Here is a 22,360-nt window from a genome sequence, read left to right as displayed (position 1 = left end):
AGTTACCTCCTCTATACCTAGTGAGCAGAAGGATGTAGTACAGTCTTGCGATGGCGACTAGTACTTTAGAGCGAGAGCTCTTTTCTGCCCGCTGCGCGCGCGCGGGGCTCTTTTACCTGTAAACATTGCTAAAGGATGTACAGATCTTAGAACACAGCGCATCATGACGGAACTGAAGCGCTTAAAGCTTTCAAGGAAGAGTGGAAGATACAATATTTATGCTTCGAACATGGTGATGAAGTCCAGTCTGTGTTGTGTAAAAAATATATCATTTGCAAAAAAGCAACATAAAACGGCATTATGAGACGGAAATGAAATATATATAGGCATTGTTCAGGAGAAGAGAGAAATAAATTGCTTTCGGAATTGATATCTAAGGTAAATTAACTTACATTTGGGTCAGTAGATTTTATCTAGATTTCTTTTATTTCTTAATTTAAATGTATTGTTGATGTTTTATTTGTTGCTTGTTTCTGAATATTTACTTTTATTAGACTACGTGTTTCTTTAATTTAGAAATAATATTTTATCTTTGATTGCACTTTAACTTATACTATTACTAAGCTCAAAAAACCTAATTCACTTTTATCCCAATAACTATTTTCAGGATTTTGAGCAAATATGAACTAAAAAATTTCAAAACTTTGATGCAAGGAGCTCTTTAGTAACGTCAATATAAAAATATATTTAAAAATATAATTTTAAAACTATTAGACCTAATTGCACCAGATCTTGTAGAAGATGATATTATTATAGATCTGTTTATATAGTTTAAATTTCACAAATTTTGGCCGAAAATTGTGGAAGTTTTAAAAATCAAACATATCCCCTTAAATGATTAACCCCAAAAATTACGATGGCTCTCAATATCTTAATTTAATCAATTTGTCTTTTTCCTATTACGTGCATCTCACAAATCGCTCTAGGAAAACTCATTACATAATCACGACTGGAGAGTAAGGACTACATTTTACAATCACACAATCAATATACTCTATTTCAATCAATATTGTCATTATTATTTTTTTAACAAATACTCAAAAGTACTTAGAGATCAAACACGTCGAGCAGGTAGACCCTATTAGTTTCTCCTAACCAATGAAGTGAAGTATTTACATAATAAATAATTGCTGTTAACAAGAAAATGGTTCACATACAATTAACTTTTCCTATTTCTCTTTTTGTTCCTAAAAAACTCTTCCCTTTTGCGATTTGTTTATATATGTACATGTATATTAAATAACTGAATAATTAGGCCTATTACATAGCCAGAAATATAGTAACGCAAGTTATTGTAATAATTGCTGCCTTTATTCAGTGAATGTGCATGTACTGTACATCCCTGACGTCTACGTTACGACGCTATGTAGCGGATGCGCTATGCGCTCGTGATCAAGGTCGAGCTCTTCTACCATGATTGGGAGCTAATATCGTCTCATTCCTGATGTAGTAAGTTCTACGTCTTTGGGAAAGGCACACAGCAACATAGTTTTGCAGGTTTCAGGTACAGGACACCTGAATTGGCTGCTGAGCTACCGGAAATTAACACAGACCCCATAAATTATTGTATATTTTAATTGGGACGAAACAAGATTACCGTTTCAATTATCATTTTAAATTTTGCATAAGCTCTAATCGTTGTCCGCGAATGTTCCATATCGAATATAAATACCCGAACGGTCTTCAATACAGAACGAAACATAAGCGCATCAGCGCCTCGTTCTGAATTCAATACTATTTAACAGATGGAATTATTGAACTAATTAACATAATCAGTTACATTTCAGAATAAAAATTTAAATACCAATAATGCCTACAGCGTACGGAGCTGAGCTCTTTTAATGCACTATAACAAATGCGGTAATGCCACCAATTTGTTGTGGTGAAACACGGAATTCGTTTAATAATTAATGAATTTTCTCCCATGAAATATTAAAATAAAAGCTTGGTGTAGTTAAGAGGGAGGTATTATTTAACAGTAATTGACAATATAAGTATTAGATTTAAAAAAAAACAGGATATCTGTGAAAATTAAAAAAAAATGCTTTCTTTGTTTAGTTTGTTGTCTGTAATTTTCAAATAGTTGCTTTCAGACTTAAGGTTCGCGAATTGAAAAGTCCTAGCAGATGCACTTTTAAGGGCTATGCATTTATCATGATTTAATTGCAAAGTTCTCCCTCCTGAAGCTTACAGTAATTGACAATTAATATTCGAGGAGAAAAATTCGCTCCGGCGCCGGGGATCGAACCCGAGTCCTTGGTTCTACTTACCAAGCGTTCTGACCACGTTTTCGTCTTTCCTGAAATATAAGATTTTTTTATGAAGTACAGTTTTATTATAGGCGACTCAATTAGAGTGCGGACTTAATAATTACATCAAATTGGATTCGACCCCCGGAATTCGCTGGAGTGACCATTGATTGACAAGAGAAGAGAATGGAGGAGTATTCTATAGGTCCTACCTTTTCCTGGAACGTAGTAATTGCATTCCACTAAAATTATGTATTTCAATATATTCTTTCGTTTCCTATCATTATAGAAATATATATATATATATATATATATATATATATATATATATATATATATATATATATATATATATATATATATATATATATATATTCTCCCTGTAACATAGTCCTAGTAAGCTTATATTAAATTAATTTTCATCATTTTACTAGCTATCTCAAATATTAAATTAATTATAATTCATTGAATTAAATTAGCTCATAAATTAAGTTACTACTTTACCTTATAGATTTATCTAAATTTAAATAAATGTGTAGTGAAGATTATTGCTGGAGAATCTTTTAAGTGCAGTGAAAATATTTGTAATTTAAATTTATGTATTGTATTGATTAAGGCTGGTTGAGTGGAAGAGAAGGCCTTATGGCCTTAACTCTGCCAGCGAAAATAAAACATTATTATTATTATTATTATTATTATTATTATTATCATTTCATGTTACCAAATAATAGGGTTTCAGAATAAAATGTAGGAGTTTCGGCGATACCGGATGGAAACTACCAGTTACGTACTGCTTGTCTATATAATGCTCAACACTCATCCCGTACTGCTGGCAGAACGAAGTAGTGTTCCTCAAAGTGAATGGACGATTTTCGGATTTCGCCTTTGGTTTCCGTGGTACGATGCTGATAGGGAGACGCCTGAGTGGAGTCCCGTTGATGTTCTAGAGTAGTCCGTGCTATCTGGTAGGTGTAGGGATACGCCTGAGTCATATTCTGCACTAAAAAGCCATCCGTAGAGTTCCACCCTCATCTCATCCCTGCCTTCTAGAGTTTTGTGCACGTAAAGAAACTGCCTTTATGTTCCTGATGCAGAAGGGTGTTCTTCCGTATTATCTATACACTTACGAACATCCAGGTATTTTGGTTTCATATGATAGATTTTTAGTGTGTCAATTATTATGGTGTAGGCTATATTATAAAATTAGCAGTAAAAATGGTCGAATTTATCAGTGACAGGTTATCGTATTTAGTACTTAAGGGTAGATGGTGCGATATCTTAGTTATAAATGCTCGCGCCCCTACAGAAGAGAAAGACGACTATATAAAGGATAGCTACTATGAGGAATTGGAACAGACTTTTGATCAGTTATCTAGATATCACATGAAATTTAATTGGGGGATTTTAATGCCAAAGTATTACGGGATGATATTTTTAAACCAACTGTTGCAAAAGAGAGCCTACACGTAACTAGTAATGACAATGGAGTTAGGTTAGTCAACTTTGCAACATCAAATAATTTAATTGTTAAAAGTACAACATTCACCCATAAGGATCTATATATATACTTGAACTTCTCCAGATGGATTGCCACTGCTTCTTGTCTTAGTGGATGACGTGAATATATTAGGAGAAAATCCACAAACGATTAGGGAAAACACGGAAATTTTATTTGGAGCAAGTAAAGCGATAGGTTTGAAAGTAAATCCCGAAAAGACAAAGTAGGTCTATATGATTATGTCTCGTGATCAGAATATTGTACGAAATGGAAACATAAAAATTGGAGATTCATCCTTCGAAGAAGTGGAAAATTCAAATATTTTGGAGCAACAGTAACAAATATAAATGACACTTGGGAGGAAATTAAACGCAGAATAAATATGGGCAATGCCTGTTATTATTCGGTTGAGAAGCTTTCGTCATGTAGTCTGCTGTAAAAAAAATCTGAAAGTTAGAATTTATAAAACCGTTATATTACCGGTTGTTCTGTATGGTTGTGAAACTTGGACTCTCACTTTGACAGAGGACTAGAGATTCAGGATGTTTCTAAGTAAGGTGCTTAGGAAAATATTTGGGGCTAAGAGGAATGAAATTACAGGAGAATGGAGAAAGTTACACAACGCAGAACTACACGCATTGTATTCTTCGCCTGACATAATTGGTAACATTAAATCCAGACTTTTGAGATGGGCGGGGCACGTAGCACTTATGGACGAATCCAGAAATGCATATAGAGTGTTAGTTGGGAGACCGGAGGGGAAAAAAGACCTTTGGGGAGGCCGCGATGTAGGTGGGAGGATAATATTAAAATAGATTTGAGGGAGGTAAGATATGATGATAGAGACTGGATTAATGTTGCACAGGATAGTGGCAGATGGCGGGCTTATGTGAGGGCGGAAATGAACCTGCGGGTTCCTTAAAAGTATAAGCGAGTATGCATATTTAATATTTAATATTGTAGGAGGAGTATACACTTTCAACTTACAATGTAATACCTTGTATTATAAGTTAATACAATTCCGGGAACTTTTCGATTCTTCATGATTAGAGGCGTTAAGATATCAACCATTCGTCTGTTACATGTAATTAAGAAACTGGTTCCATCAGTTAATGATACTCCAGTGTGCCAGATTCCGAGACAGACGTGCGTGTATAAATTTAGCGGAATTGGAATAGATCCAATTCAAAACAAAATATGCAGTGCTGAGAGAATATTAGAACAAGAGAGTTCATTTAAATATTTGAGATATAATCTATCTTACAGTGAAAAACAAGATATTGAGACTGAAATTCGTAATTCATGAGATAATTTAATTATATCACTCAGAGGAAAATTCAGTATATCATATGTTAAACCGCATAAGTTACTATAATTAAAGTCTAACAATATCACGATTCAAAATTAACAAATTTAAAGGAAATAAATACGAAAACAATAATAAATATCAACGAATAATCAACCATTCGTTAGTCATACAAGTCCTAAAGAATTCCAGAATGCAAGCTCAAAGATTCATGGGAAGAGCGTTACTCATGTATGGTTGTGAAATATGGTTAATTAAAAAACAGAATGTGCGACGGCTCACTTCATTCGAGATGAAATTTCTCAGAAAAGCCGCAGGATAGACATTACTAAACCGAAAGAGAGTTTCATGTAATGTGAAAGAACTAATAAAAGACTATATTAGTCAGTACCAAACAAATTGACTGCGGCATATCAACAGAATGGATAGAACTGGGATAAATAAAATATTATCCGTAACATTTCCACAGAATAATATCCTGGATGGCGGGAGAAAGTAACATTGCATCAGGCCTAAAACTGGATTAGAAGATAATGATGAAGATGGAGGTGATGGATGTTGATGAGGATGAAGATGAATAATTATGTTGATGAGGATGATGGTGAATATGTTGATGAGGATGAAGGTGAATATGTTGATGAGGATGAAGATGAATATGTTGATGAGGATGCAGATGAATATGTTGATGAGGATGAAGGTGAATATGTTGATGAGGATGATGGTGAATATGTTGATGAGGATGATGGTGAATATGTTGATGAGGATGAAGGTGAATATGTTGATGAGGATGAAGGTGAATATGTTGATCAGGATGATGGTGAATATGTTGATGAGGATGAAGGTGAATATGTTGATGAGGATGATGGTGAATATGTTGATGAGGATGAAGGTGAATATGTTGATGAGGATGAAGGTGAATATGTTGATGAGGATGAAGGTGAATATGTTGATGAGGATGATGGTGAATATGTTGATGAGGATGAAGGTGAATATGTTGATGAGGATGAAGGTGAATATGTTGATGAGGATGAAGGTGAATATATTGATGAGGATGTAGGTGAATATGTTGATGAGGATGAAGGTGAATATGTTGATGAGAATGATGGTGAATATGTTGATGAGGATGAAGGTGAATATGTTGATTAGGATGATGGTGAATATGTTGATGAGGATGAAGGTGAATGTGTTGATGAGGATGAAGGTGAATATGTTGATGAGGATGAAGATGGATAAGTTGATGAGGATGTAGGTGAATGTGTTGATGAGGATGAAGGTGAATATGTTGATGAGGATGAAGATGGATATGTTGATGAGGATGAAGATGGATATGTTGATGAGGATGTAGGTGAATGTGTTGATGAGGATGAAGATGGATATGTTGATGAGGATGAAGGTGAATATGTTGATGAGGCTGTAGGTGAATGTGTTGATGAGGATGAAGGTGAATATGTTGATGAGGATGAAGATGGATAAGTTGATGAGGATGTAGGTGAATATGTTGATGAGGATGATGGTGAATATGTTGATGATGATGATGGTGAATATGTTGATGAGGATGATGGTGAATATGTTGATGAGGATGAAGGTGAATATGTTGATGAGGATTATGGTGAATATGTTGATGAGGATGTAGGTGAATATGTTGATGAGGATGAAGATGGATATGTTGATGAGGATGTAGGTGAATGTGTTGATGAGGATGAAGGTGAATATGTTGATGAGGATGAAGATGGATATGTTGATGAGGATGAAGATGGATATGTTGATGAGGATGAAGATGGATATGTTGATGAGGATGAAGATGAATATGTTGATGAGGATGAAGGTGAATATGTTGATGAGGATGATGGTGAATATGTTGATGAGGATGATGGTGAATATGTTGATGAGGATGAAGGTGAATATGTTGATCAGGATGATGGTGAATATGTTGATGAGGATGAAGGTGAATATGTTGATGAGGATGATGGTGAATATGTTGATGAGGATGAAGGTGAATATGTTGATGAGGATGAAGGTGAATATGTTGATGAGGATGAAGGTGAATATGTTGATGAGGATGAAGGTGAATATGTTGATGAGGATGAAGGTGAATATGTTGATGAGGATGAAGGTGAATATATTGATGAGGATGTAGGTGAATATGTTGATGAGGATGAAGGTGAATATGTTGATGAGGATGATGGTGAATATGTTGATGAGGATGAAGGTGAATATGTTGATTAGGATGATGGTGAATATGTTGATGAGGATGAAGGTGAATGTGTTGATGAGGATGAAGGTGAATATGTTGATGAGGATGAAGGTGAATATGTTGATGAGGATGAAGATGGATAAGTTGATGAGGATGTAGGTGAATGTGTTGATGAGGATGAAGGTGAATATGTTGATGAGGATGAAGGTGAATATGTTGATGAGGATGAAGATGGATATGTTGATTAGGATGAAGATGGATATGTTGATGAGGATGTAGGTGAATGTGTTGATGAGGATGAAGATGGATATGTTGATGAGGATGAAGGTGAATATGTTGATGAGGCTGTAGGTGAATGTGTTGATGAGGATGAAGGTGAATATGTTGATGAGGCTGTAGGTGAATGTGGTGATGAGGATGAAGGTGAATATGTTGATGAGGATGAAGGTGAATATGTTGATGAGGATGAAGGTGAATATGTTGATGAGGATGAAGGTGGATACGTTGATGAGGGTGTAGGTGAATACGTTGATGAGGATGAAGGTGAATATGTTGATGAGGATGAAGGTGATTATGTTGAGGAGGATGAAGATGGAAATGTTGATGAGGATGAAGGTGAATATATTGATGATAAATAAAGTGAATATTTTTGAGGATGAAGTTAAATATTTTGATGAGGATGAAGTTAAATATTTCGATTAGGATCAAAGTGAACATATTGATGAGGATGAAGGGGGATATATTGATGAGAAATAAGGTGAATATGTAGATGAGAATGAATGTGAATAATTTCATGAGGAATGAATGAGAATAATTTGTTAAGGAATAAGGGTATATATCAGAGTGCTGCATTGGAGTTAAATCGCTCGCTTGAACTCGGTCGAGTGTCGCACCCTCGACGGAGATACGATCGGTCGTGATACGCTCGTAATAAATAGAAACACAGTACAAGGTCATCTCACCGACATGTCTTATCTTGTATGGAAGGCGACAGATAAGATACACATATGTTTTGCTCACACGGTAAAAATAAGGCTTTATTTTCTGCGTTTATGACAAACGTTTAATGGAACAGTCAATGGAACGTACCAAAACAGGAACATGAATTTATAAATAAAATAGTATGAAAAACTTCGATATACAGTTATTATTGCTAATTAATAATTATTCAGTATTTTATTTACCACATATATAATATGATAGGTCCAGACATAGTGTTCCGCCTATATACTGCGACAATGTAGAAACGTTTTACAAAATATTATTGATATAGAAGTAGATTAATAACAATATTAGTACAGAGATAACGTCAGAGAAAATATAATAAAACGAATAATCATGCTGCACAACTGTTACAGACGCAAAGATTGATACACTAATTATTAGAGATTATTATTATTATTATTATTATTATTATTATTATTATTATTACTAGAAAACTTGATACAGTTCTTGCATTATCGTGATTGTGTTCTCCGTTTATAATAATTACATTTACATTCAATAACATCTGTCAGATGTGGCAAAAACAAAATCACTCCTGTGTGGGGGAAAAAAAAAACAAAAAACAAAACAAAAAGATTTACCTACAACATTTATATTGCATTTTAAAGCAAGTATTGTAGTTGTACTATGGAGAGGTTAGTTAAACACTGCAAAGTTTTGAAATGATAAACATCTATGACTGTTAATACACAGTTCATCATTGTAATAAGAACGAATGTCTAACGCTCGGCTTATACCGTTCGAGGATTTATCGCTCGTGACAATTTTACCCTTCATGCATGTGCGCTACCTATCGGATTATGCTATGAACTACTTGGCACTCGAGCGAAAACGTCCGATGCAGACCTCTGGTGTGTATAAATATGAGGAATGAAGATGAATGTGTTGATGAGGATGAAGGTGAATATGTAGATGAGGAATAAAGAGAATATTTACGCGGATGAAAATGAATATTTTGATAATGAAGATGAATATTTTAATGTGAATGAAGTTGAATCTTTTGATGAGGATGAAGGTAAAAATATTGTGAGGATGAAGGTGAATATTTCGTAGAGGATGAAGGTGAATATGTTGATGAGGATGAATGTGAATATTTTAATGAGGATGAAGTTGAATATGTTGATGAGGATGAAGGTGAATATTTTGATGAGAAATAAAGTGAATATTTATGAGGATGAAGTTAAACATTTTGATGAGGATGAAGTTAGATATTTTTATGAGGGTAAACGAGAAGATATTGATGAGCATGAAGGTGGATATATTGATGAGAAATAAGGTGAATATGCAGATGAGGATGAATGTGATTGATTTGATGGGGAATGAAGGTGAATCATTTGATAAGGAATAAAGTTGAATATGTAGATGAGGAATAAAGTTAATATTTATGCGGAAGTAGATTAATATTTCATTGAAGATGAAGTTGTATCTTTGATGAGGATGAAGGTAAAAAGATTGATGAAGATGAGGGTGAATATTTTGGTGAAGATGAGGGTGAATATGTTGATGAGGATGAAGGTGAATATTTTGATGAGGATGAAGGTGAATATGTAGATGAGGAATAAAGTAAATATTTATGCGGATGAAGGTTAATATTTTATTTAGAATGAAGTTGAATCTTTAATGAGGATGAAGGTAAAAAATGACGATGAAGTTGAAAATATTGATTAGGATGAAGGTGAATATTTTGATGGGGATGAAGTTGAATATGTTGATGAGGATGAAGGTGAATATTTTGGTGAGGTATGAAAATGATTATGCCTGTGTTGAAGATGAAGATGTAAGTGAAGACGTTGGAGATGGTGGCAGTGAAGACGCTGATGACAGTGAAGGTGCTGAAGACGATGGTGGTGATGACAATCTAGCCATATGCGTGAGGCAACACTACTCTCTCCTAATAATTCTGCGTCCATCATATTCAGTTCATGCTTATTAACATGTTGGTGGCAGACCTGTTTGTCAGGAAGTAATGTGCTGCGATTGGACATAAGAAACTAAATAAAATTGTAAATTCCTTACAACGAAATATAGTACAACACATCAGTAATGCTCCGTCATAAAGTAGTGTTAAGTGTCAATCAGATGTCAGTAACATGGAAGGATACCTTGACATGATGGTGTACCTTTGCACCGCTAACTAGATCTTGTTACATGGAACGTGTTCCATCTGCTAATCAGATTTTCTTTGATTATGGAGGTAGTGTAGTGAAGTAGACGTCGACAAAAGAATAAAAATAAAGTTTCTGGGCATTGTAGTTGAATATTTTAGCAAAAGTCAATGGATGATGGAAATCTGAAATAAAGTTTTAATTCGATTAAAATAAGCGTACAATATTTTATGGATAGAACTACAGACGCCAACTTTATTACAAATTGGATATATGAATCACGACTGAAACAAAACTCTGTAAATGTGGAGTTTTAAAGGGGTCTGAAAGTCAAAGTACTTGTGAAGAGAGACTAGTTGAGTATATTCAAAGCTTTAAAGGAAGCGTACCGACGTAATTGTATTTGAGAAGCATCGTTTCAAAACGTACCAAGTTAACCCCGGGACAAAATTAACTTTGATGCGATTTCGTGTACTTAGTGATACTCTTCATCTTACTACTTTTTAGCTTGGTTCTAAACGTCGTCCTTCCATGTAGAAAGAGACTGAAAATTTGACGTGTTTAAAAATTAATTCAGTTTATTGGTCTCATTGGAACAAAATGCAGTATGCCAAGGAAATATGTCCACCGTGCATTTAGTGACGCGAAACAATAATTATGACATTAGCTGAATAATGTAAAATCAAATGTAGGTCGTGAGAAGAATTTGTAAACGTATATTGTAATATCATTATACAGGGTGATTTAGGAGGATTTACCGCTACTTACGGAGCTTATTTTCGAAGAAATTTGGGTCATATTATCAATATTTTCAGAGTTACACTAATTTTATATTGCTTGTAAAATATCCTTCTTTCGTTTTAAGCGTAAAAGAGCATTACAAATATAGAATGAACGATTTAGAATTAGTATCATTTCTGTAACTGGTTTATGTTGTAAAATTAAATGTGGTGTTGATTCCTTAGTTGCTTTGTATAGAAGTTTTTTCAATTTTTAATAAAAAAAATGACACTACACTTATGCACTCATCACAACAATTGTTAAGGCTCATTCACAATGAAAATTAAACATAACGTAAGCGTTAACTTAAGAATATAAACGTTACGGTAAAATCAAGATCATTCACGACGGGAACATCAACATAACAGCAAACATACTTGGTAACCATGGAAACATAACAACGACGCCATTTCCTCATATTATCTCGTATACTTCAGCGCTCCACGATTGTGTTCTGTTTGCAAATCACGTAAGCAAAAGCATGAAAGTTTGGAGTTTGCAAACTTTCATGTTAACGTCTTACGGTAATGTTTATGTCAATGCTTATGTGAATCATTGTGAATGATCCCATTTGGTAGCCTGGGCGCAAACTTCTGTGTTTATGTTACGGTTATGTTTAATTTTCATTGTCAATGGGCCTTTACAAATCATACGACTTCTAGCAACTTGATTCTACGCAGCTCAATTTTTCTTTGTAATATATATTGTCTTAAAAGTTTACAAGAGTGGCGTGATTTGTAACAGTTGTTTTGAAAATAATTAAGCAATTATTGCATATGAAAAAAATATAATTTTGTAGTTTAAAAAAATCTGTACGAAATAAGTATGGAATTCACAACACATTTTTTTTTATCTTCAGAATACTAGCTAATTAAAGAAAGTATATTCATATTTGTAATAATCGTTTACCCTTAAAATTAAAGAAAAAAAGGGAATTTAGGAACAACTTAAAATTAGTATAACTTTGAAAATATTAAGAATACGACTCAAGTTTATGTAACATTTTCTTCTCCGTAAGTGGCGGTAACTCATGAATCACCCTGTATAACACATTATACATGTACAGACCGCTGAGTGCATGTCTAGTAGACATTGAAATGAATAGGAAAATTTGAATGATGAGATAGTGACACATTCTTATAAGTTTTACGCGTTCCTGTTTCACAAAAATTTACTTTATTTATCACATTACTAATGATTTAACTCTTTGCAATTTGCTTCTATGAACAATTACTGAAAAGAGATATGACGCGTGTACGCCTAAAAACAGGCGTAGCTTAATACTGAAAAGAGAACATGGGCAAGTAACAGTCCTCTTACCATTGTTTCAGTGCTCCAGCTTTAAACAAATTGTATCTCGCGACTTGCACAGTGCATTAGAGACGTATTTTTCAAACAATTCCTGTTAACAAATATAGCTGTTACATGTTTCTCAGTATCTAATGGTTATATATATCACAGAAAAAAATTTAAATTATCTCATTATTATTATTATTGTTGTTGTTATTATTATTATTATTATTATTATTATTATTATTATTTCTTACCAATGTTTATTATTGTCTCACTAACATTACTTACGTAACTATTATTATTTACTTTTACTTTCATTGTTAACCTGAAAGTTAGAATTTATAAAACAGTTATATTACCGGTTCTTCTGTATGGTTGTGAAACTTGGACTCTCACTCTGAGAGAGGAACAGAGATTAAGGGTGTTTGAGAATAAGGTGCTTAGGAAAATATTTGAGGCTAAGCGGGATGAAGTTACAGGAGAATGGAGAAAGTTACACAACACAGAACTGCACGCATTGTATTCTTCACCTGACATAAATAGGAACATTAAATCCAGACGTTTGAGATGGGCAGGGCATGTAGCACGTATGGGCGAATCCAGAAATGCATATAGAGTGTTAGTTGGGAGACCGGAGGGGAAAAGACCTTTAGGGAGGCCGAGACGTAGATGAGAGGATAATATTAAAATGGATTTGAGGGAGGTGGGGTATGATGATAGAGACTGGATTAATCTTGCACAGGATAGGGACAGCTGGCGGGCTTATGTGAGGGCGGCAATGAATCTTCGGGTTCCTTAAAAGCCATTTGTAAGTAAGTAAGTTAACTTCCATACTGTTTTACGCCACGATCTAGGTCAGGCCTGCACAAGGTTTGCGCTCTCCGAGCCGGCTCACAGCTCATGAGCGGAATGCAGATATTAGTTGCGCTCTGTATAAGGGTGGACTGGAAGAAGGGGTGATCTCGTACAAAATATACACAAAAGGAAGTACTAATACGAGTGCTTATGAAATGAATTCCCGTTCAGTGTTTGCAAAACTATTTTGGACTATTATTAATTAATAAAGAAATAGTTATTTTACAGAAGTAATAGAAATTCTATAGCTACTTAAATGTACAATATCATTTTGTTATATTTTTATTTATCAGTACATCAAAACGAGGTTTTTATGCTGTTGGCAGCTGAAAGGAACAGTAGCCTACTGATCATAATGAATAAATCAGTTACAGATGTTCGATGTCTGCCTTTATTAAAATTGATTGTAGAAAGCAGTTGCTCACAAATATAAATGTTGAGCCAAACATAGCAATCATTTTCACAGCCAGCCTGTGTAGTCGTGGATATTATTGCTAATGTTTAGTCTTGTAAAACTCAACCAGGCTAGTATATTATTCAAACGATCTCTAGCCCTTAGGTCACATTGAAAATCAATAAGTTCGAGCTGTAAATCGTTAAATGTTATGTTCCGTCTTTTAGATTCCTCCATACTGTACTGTAGCAGTAGGTAAGCAACGTGAAACAGTTACTGAGAATAGGCCTACACACTGCACTCGACTAGACAACTGAGTGGTCGTTTCCCTCTCCTCTACCTATAGCAACTCTATGTCGTTCTGATGTTTCGGCGAGTGGTAAACACCGCTCTCCCACTCGGAAGGAGCGCGCGCGCTCGTTGAGCGCTGTTTTTGCAGGCCTGATCTATGTATTAATGTAATAACTATGTAACCAATTGTATTCAATTAGAATTAGAGTCTAGCTGGGCGGAAGAGAAGGCCTACTGGCCTTAGCTCTGCCAGATTAAATAAACCATTATTATTATTATTATTATTATTATTATTTCTCATCAATTTTTTCAATATTTAAAGCACAAAACTAAAATTATTTCAATAATTTATTATCGTAATACCCTGCTCTTTTAAAATGACTTAATTAAGTCAATAGCTTTCCCAAAACTCGCTATGAAATATTTCATATAAAACAATTTTTATCTCGAAAAGGAAGCAAAAACGAGCAAAACTATATTAAACTGAGGTGCCTAGAAGCAAAGTCAGCAATCTCCACTTTGGAAAATTTTACAGTAGAAGCAAAAAACTTTTTGAGGTGTTCACTGAACGACAATTCCATCAAAAAATATTTTCATATGTAAATAGAAATCGGAAAAGCAATTTTACGTAGTATCTTTCCTTCAAAGTAACTGTGGAACAATATATTAAAGCTTTTAACATGGAGATTGCTGCTTTTGCTTCTCAGATGTGGATATTACAGTATTTGCATGTAAGATGAGGAAGATTACCAGGTTTTATTGCAGATTTCAGAAGTCATGTGTAATTATCAAATTTAATTCTGAATTATAAACATTATTTTAGGGATAACAAAGCATACAATTTTTTTTCACAATATTCAACACTTGAAAAGTCTTATTGTTCATCTTGCTACATATACAATTGTGGAGATTCTTCCAGGAGTTCACACGCACAGTCATTAGTGCGTACCTCATTAGATATGTCCAATGTATCAACATTGTCAATTAGTGGCTTTTAAAAATCCAATTTTGCGTTCTGACGCCAGTTCTCCTCACTGAAGTGGATTTGAAGCAGTCGTTTGACATCAGAAATTTTCTTAGGATGCACAACATTTGGTTGTAGAGGTGGAAATATGTTTTGGAACCATTCATTGCACATTCGGTGAAGTAGTGCAATATTCAATTGAGATGGCAAATATTTTCTCCCTCTTGGTGAATGGCAGTAGTGAAGTTCAGAGATGATAGGAATTTTATCACAGCCACTTCTCAGGTTGAGATTTCCTTTTCCTTGTTTGGAAGGCGAGACTGGTGTTATTTTCTCTATATTATTCATTTTACTGGAAATTCTATGATAACTGTATTCAGTAGAACAAAGCAATTTAGTTTACTTTTACCTCAGAGAAATAGAACTGACACTGTATTAACCATAATAACAATGAGAAAAAGGAAAGAAGACAGCTGACGGTCACGTGAGATTGCTGCCTTTGCTTCTAAGCCCGGTTTTCAATATGAAAATTAAACCATTTACAGCTGCTTTTGCTTCACATAACCACTAGAGATTGCTAGAAAACACCAAGGAGAATCCAATGCTGCCATAATATAAGTCTCTAAAAAAGTGGAGATTGCTGACTTTGCTTCTAGGCACCTCAATTATTTGTATGATGTATCTCAAAGAATAACTCCCTGAAATTAATGGCATTACTTACGTTTCACTCTGTATATGTACCGGTACCTTTATTTTATTTTATTAATTTTGCCATGTAATCATTTCAAACTTTCAGATCTTTCCTTTTAAAGTTATTTCTCCTTGTGCCTTTAGTTTCTGCTTGTAATATGGTATCAATTATTTATTTCTATTCTTAATAAAATGGTACGGTAATAAAAGAGCAAGGCTAAAAAGATTTCACGCAACCGCTTCGTTCGTATAAATCTCACAAGATTTGCGGGGAATCGTATGCCTGACCTTCTTTGACGAGAAATTCCCATTTGGTTTACGACATTTCGATTGTGAATATATTGTATTTATAATACTATAAATGAATGTGTTCTCCGTGTTATTGGCCCAGAAATAAAGACCTTATGCTCCTTAAGGCTAGTTCACAATAAACCGAAAACGGGAACGAGAACGGAAATTATATAAAAATATATGTATTTAAATCTTAGGATTCACAATAGTTAATTGTGAATACTCATATTTAAATACATTTATTTTAACAGTATTTCCGTTCTCGTTATCGTTTCCGTTCCCGTTTTATTGTGAACCAGCCTTTACTCTGTTCGTCTTCTCCCGTCTTAACTGGTGGACTTACGTCTCGCTGATCTCATTATTAGAGTCGCGCTACTGCTGGCGTGAAGAAGGAATGGAAGAAATGTCCCAATTCTTGAAGTGGAAGATTGATGGTGGGGCTAATCAAGAGTGACCTAACAAGAAAGGCGAGTTAACTTTTGATGGTTTGTATTCGATAGAAATAAGCTGAGAGGATGGAAATCTCTTGGGCCAAATTACTTATTGCACTTTCATGACTGTTTTCGGTATGTTTAAGACATTATTTCTACTGCGGTAAAAACAATGTAAAATTTCAGTTTCATGTGCAGACAAATTAATGTTTTATGGTTTTAGTTCAGAGGCAAAGAATCTTATAAATTCTTACTTAAATAATAGATTACAGTGTGTAGCTTATAATGGTTCAGTATCACAGTTCAAGTCTTTAGTATATGGTGTACCCCAGGGATTTGTTTTAGGCCCTATATTGTGTATTATTTATATTAATGATTTACCTAGTGTTGTTAATAGTAACTCTGTAAACACTTATCTATTTGCTGACGATGTGGCTATTCAGCTAGCTGCTGATTGTTATTCTGCCTCTCTATATTAATTGTTAGATGAGAATGATATCATAATTAAGTCATGGTGTTCTTCTAATCATTTATGTATTAATGAAAGTAAAGTGACAGATCTTAAATTTAGCTTAGATACAAAAAGTGATGCTTTTCATAATAACATCAAATTTTTGGGTATTTATATTGAATGCAGTTTGGGCTGGGATAGCCATATCAACATGATTTCGGGTAAGATATCTAAAGGAATATTCATGTCAAGATGTTTGTCTAAAACTGTGAATACAAAAGTGCTATTAGCAGTATATTTTTCATATATTCATAGTCATCTTCAATATGGTGTTTTATTATGGGGGAACCATAGTTCATATTTTAATATTTTTAAATTACAGAAGAAAGCAGTGAGAATTATTTGTGGCGTTGGACCAAAAGAACATTGTAAACCGTTATTTCAATCCTGTAAAATTCTCACTCTTCCATCGCTATATGTCTTGCAGTGTTTGTTATATATCAAAGTGAATATTGATAATTTCCCTTTGGACTTGCATTTTCATGAACACAATACGAAAAGTTGTGACGATATAAGACTTGATTTATGCAGATACAAGACTACACAAAACAGTTTTTATTATATGTCTCTGAAGTTTTATAATAGCTTACCTAACTATCTATCTGTCTGTCTATCTTTCTGTCTTATTGGCTCGAAATTGATCATAATCTAGATAGCCGTGGCGAAAATGTGAGTCTCGAGCACATTTTGGCTCACATTGATACCTATGCATTTTTCTTGCTTCCTACCTCCTCCAACCCCTACCTTCTCACTCATTGGAGTCAAACTCCGTTCCATTTGTATTTGTCTCTGACCTGCGAGTGGCGTATTGTCGCAATGTCTCTCTCGAAACCATGTACCTCTACAAAAACGAAAGCTTCAAGTAGGATAGGAGGACACATTTTTTTTTTTTTTGCTGCCAATATGATGGGAATATTAAATGTATGATTTGTGTAAGCACGTCTTTTGGCATTATTAACATGGTGAAAAAATTTTAACTTTTTTATCTGCCCCCATCAGAATGTTTGCTTGTTAGCTGAGAACAAAGAATGTAGCCTACTGCAATTCATTAAAAATATTAATCACGTTGTTGATTTCTTTGTAATGTAGACTTTTTATCAGAAGTAAAAAATCGATTCTTAGGTGTGTTGCCATATATATATATAACCCACGAACCTCTGTTTCTTCTCAAGCCGCGTCTCGACTTCGTTTGAGAAATCGCATACGAATTCGGAACTCGGTCGCGGGTTAAAAGCCGAGTTTGGAACCACGATTTTGTCCGTGTTTTATAAATTGACTCTTAAACTTGTAGCCTCTTGAGACATAATTACGATCCCTATTTATGAATTTACAGAACATTATTTTATTCCTTATGAAGGGTGCAAAGCCATAGTGGGCCAAGCGCCATTTATTAAAAACGGAGAAAGCAAGGATTAAAGTTAAGTGAATACCATAGTTGAATGAAGATTAACATATCATTTAGTTTTAATGTGTTTACTTTATAATACTTGCTATATGTTTCCATTGAATTATGGTAATAAACCCTTGTTTCCTACAGTTTTAGTAAATGGCGCTTGGCCCACTATGGTTCTGAACCCTTCATATTGTCTATAGGCATATTAAAATGAATTTCATGCAGTTTAATATGAACACAGAAATGTTTCAAATTGCAAATTAATTTAAACAGACGTTAAACTCGTATATCAGTGGAGTACCACGTGCCCATTTCCGAATGGATTTACTAAAGGCTTTACCAATAACCAAAAATGTATTTAAAAAAAGTCTTAAGCACTTTACTAATAGACGGTAATATATTATACAAACTATTTAAAGTGTGTAATTGATATCTTGTTATTTGAAGTGTTCTATCAGTGAAGAAGTGTGATGTGTCATTGAAGTGTGTAGTGTCAGTGAAGTCTATTGTGTAAGTGAAGTGTGTTTGTGTCAGTGAAGTGGCTGTGCAAAGTATTTGAACAGTGAAATGGTTTTGAAGTGTTAGTGAAATCAGGATAGAATCAGTGCAGTGAGTGAGTTGACAGCGAAATAAGTGTAGTGCCGAAAGGTACTTGTGCAGATATAAACCTGTGACACTCTTGGGTCTTAGTTCTGTAGTGCTCGGGAAAAGTGACACAAGTCAGTTTCCACAAACCTTTTTTGATAATTTATTGACAACATACGGAACATCTGTTCGCTTGGAAAATAATACATGGGTATTCCTCCCATTACAATAATTCATACAGAAAAAAATCAAATCGACGTGAACCAGTGTAAGTTGTCATTAAATTATCAAATAGGTTTGCGAAAAGTGACTTATGTCAATTTTCCCAAGCACTGCAGAGTTCGAACTTAGGGTTAAGATACAAATTAGATTTACTTTAAATGTTATTTTAAGTGATCGTGCTTCATTTAATTTAGGACGCTCATTGTTGTTGTTGTTATTATTATTGTTATTAATTATTGTTTTCTATTAGTTGTGTTTATTATTAATTGTCATTATTGAGTGTAATTAGTTACCACTGCCACCGGGTATATACCCATTTGCAGTGTGAATACATACATACATACATACATACATACATACATACATACATACATACATACATACATACATACATACATACATTATCTTGGAAATATCATTGACAAGAGATTTAGATTCAACGAACATATTAAATATGTAACAGAAAGATGCACAAGCCTGATTAATGCCCTTTCCAAAACCGCTAAGATAAATTGGGGTCTTAAACACAAAGCATTAAGAACCATATATAAAGGTACAATCCTGCCCTTGTTATCGTATGGGGCTCCTGTTTGGATAGATGCCTTGGAGAGGAATTGCAACGTCAAAAAACTGAACCAAGTGCAGAGGCTAATAAACATACGTATTGCAAAGGCATTTCGCACCACCTCATATGAAGCATTATGCGTTGTTACTGGACTCACTCCCATTTTGTTCAAGATAGAAGAAATAGTAAACTTGTACTTTGCAAAAACAAGACATAAGTACGATGGTCTAAATCTTGACTACATAATACAGCACAAGAACTGGACACACCCTGCAGAACTCATCGACATAAAAGAAACAGAACAAAATACAGAATATACGTATGAAATATACACGGATGGCAGTAAAAGTGAACGTGGAGTTGGAGCAGGAGTAGCAATATTTCACAGTAATGAACTAATCCAACAACTAAGATTCAGATTAGGTAATAAATGTTCAAACAACCAAGCTGAACAACTTGCTATCATGAAAGCGTTAGACAATATAAAACGACTAAGAACAATAGGTGAAAGACCATTAGACGAAAGACGAATAGCCATCTACACTGATAGTAAAATTACTCTGGACTCTCTAAGGAATGGAACCAACCACAACAATCTAATTGAAGGCATCCGAACGAATCTACGGCTGGTGGAGAACGACAGATGGCTAGTGGACTTCGGATGGGTCAAGGCTCATGTGGGGAACTACGGTAACGAACTGGCAGATCGTCTAGCGAAGCAGGCAGCGAGTGACGTCGATCTACAGATCTGTTACGACAAGGTCCCGATGAGTGAAGTAAGGAACCAGCTAGCGGTCATATCCAAAGGAAAATGGGAAAGTGAATGGTCAACTACCTCCAAAGGTACTGTAACCAAGGCGTTCTTCCCTAGTGTCCAAGATAGATTGAAATGTCCACGCCTGTGGAGTAATGATTAGCGCGTCTAGCCGCGAAACCAGGTGGCCCGGGTTCGATTCCCGGTCGGGGCAAGTTACCTGGTTGAGGTTTTTCCGGGGTTTTCCCTCAACCCAATATGAGCAAATGCTGGGTAACTTTCGGTGTTGGACCCCGGACTCATTTCACCGGCATTATCACCTTCATCTCATTCAGACGCTAAATAACCTAAGATGTTGATAAAGCGTCGTAAAATAACCTAGTAACCTACTAGATTGAAATTGAAGATAGAACTAACTCCTAACTTGACGACTCTGTTGACCGGACACGGAAGACTCAACGCATATTTTTATCGCTTTAAAATCAAGAATAGTGCGACATGTGTCTGTGGGGATGGGGATCAGACAGTGGATCATATTATTTATGACTGTACGAAATTAGTAAAGGAAAGAGAAACACTGATCCTGTCAATACATAAATGTGGTGGGAAGTGGCCTGTGAACAAGACAAAATTAGTGAAAAGTTATGTAAAATATTTTATAAAGTTTGCAAATAGTATAGACTTTGAACAACTACAGTAGGCTGGCTAGTATACAAGGATAAGTTATTTGAGAAGACAAAGAGGTTAAAAGTCAGAATTAAGTGATAAGGGTAGAAAATAGGTTACTTATATTCTGTAAATAAGCTAGAAGATTAGAGGATATAATTTATCAGAAAATAGGCTCATCAAAAAGATAGTAGATATGTAAATACTGTAAATATTTAAATGCTAGAATATGTAAATAGATTCTTGTACTTCGTAGGTTAGGAATAGGAAAATAAGTTAGATTAAGAAGTACCAATATTATCTTGGCAGTTACACATAGTAGATGAACTACACTAATCCATATATAATCTAGAACGGCAACATAATAATATATAATGTAAATGGATTATGTACTTGAAGGTAAACCTAGGCATGTAGTATTACTTCTCATTTGTAATGGAACATGCTGCTCAAAAAGGTACATACATACATACATACATACATACATACATACATACATACATACATACATACATACATACATAATACATACATACATACATACATACATAATACATACATACATACATACATACATACATACATACATACATACATACATACATACATACATACATACATACATACATACATACATACGTACATACATACATACATACATACATTACCTTTCAGAAATATGAAAAAAATGTACCTGTACTATGTACTAACGAGAGGAATATCCTTTAAAATAAGGATTCATTATTATTGTTGACTTTGTTTTAACAAATTTAACTATAATATAGGGAACAAATTGCATCATCTCTCCTTCTACCATCCACCCACGTATTAAACTATGTGGTCCGTTATCGTCTCATTCCATCTCCTAGCCGAGCGTGATGTGCTATATATTGCAGCTCCTTGCTTTAGGCAGGAATAGCAGGATTTCCTTAAGGATTCTTCTTCCATCCGCTCTGTTGATGTGTTCTCTCCATTCCAGTCTTAATTTCCCAATGTACTACAATATCGGCTACATCGTATCGCTCTGATCCCATTTTGTGTAACCGGCGCTACGTCTCATAAATCTCATTTCCGCTTCAGTAATTCCAGAGGCATCGCATTTTCTGACGGACCAGGCTCCTCTTTCGTAAGCTAATATAGACCGGGCCAAAGTTTCATTTTTATCCTACCAAGTTTCTGTTCTGAAGCTGATGTCATAACTAAATTTATGGTATCTAGTTTTTACAGGATGTGGCAGGGACGATTTTATAATTCCCATTGTCGCCTAATCGTAACACCAACAAGACGAAATATGTGATAATTCGTTAGAGCAGCGTTT

Source organism: Periplaneta americana, chromosome 10 (genome assembly GCF_040183065.1).
Source record: "Periplaneta americana isolate PAMFEO1 chromosome 10, P.americana_PAMFEO1_priV1, whole genome shotgun sequence".
Taxonomy (NCBI): Eukaryota; Metazoa; Arthropoda; class Insecta; order Blattodea; family Blattidae; genus Periplaneta; species Periplaneta americana.
The sequence above is the reverse complement of the archived record's forward strand: the minus strand, read 5'-3'. Positions refer to the sequence as shown.